Genomic DNA, 802 nt, shown 5'->3' with positions numbered 1-802 from the left:
ACTAAGCGGATACGGCCAAGTGTGGGGGAAAAATGGCCCGAAAACAGCCCAGCGGCAAGCGGAAGCCGCTAACGTTGGGCAAAAGTGACCCGAAAACAGTCCAGCGGGGGAAAACTAAGCGGATGCGGCCACGCGTTGGGGAAAACTAAGCGGATACGGCCAAGCGTCGGTGAAAAAGGCCCGAAAACAGTCCAGCGGCACGCCGAAGCGGCTAACGTTGGGCAAAAATGGCCAAAAGCGGTGGAGCAGGGCGGTCTGAATCTATGCATCCACATAAAATGGGGGGTAAACCTGGGGGATTTCCAGGGGGTGGTAACCCTGGGCGTGGCTGGAGACCCAAAATGCATATTCCCCTATAGGGGGGAAGGATTTTTGGAAGAGGCAGCCCCTCATGTACATGCCAAGCGGGGTGTACATGGCCCCTGTGGGTGCCTCCGTCGGTGTAAAATGGCCCGAAAAACAAGATTATGTTACCCGAAGACACGATTATGTTACCGAAAAAACACGGTTGAGCGGGGGCAGTAAGCACGGTTGAGCGGGGGCAAAAAACACGGTTGAGCGGGGCAAAAAACACGGTGCAGCGGGGACAAAAGACACGATTTTGTTACCGAAAAACACGGCCCGTCGGGGGCAAGGAACACGAATATGTTACCGAAAAACACGGACCACGCGGGTTGAAATCCCCAGCCGTAGAGCCGGCGAAACACGGTGGGGCAGGGCGTCTAAGCGTGGAGGCGCCCGTAAGACCGATGCGGGTTGAAATCCCCAGCCGTAAAGCCGGCGAAAAGCGGTCGGGCAGGGT

This window comes from Carex rostrata, unplaced genomic scaffold, assembly GCF_964058835.1.
Source record: "Carex rostrata unplaced genomic scaffold, lpCarRost1.2 SCAFFOLD_38, whole genome shotgun sequence".
NCBI lineage: Eukaryota > Viridiplantae > Streptophyta > Magnoliopsida > Poales > Cyperaceae > Carex > Carex rostrata.
Note: the sequence above shows the minus strand (reverse complement) of the source record.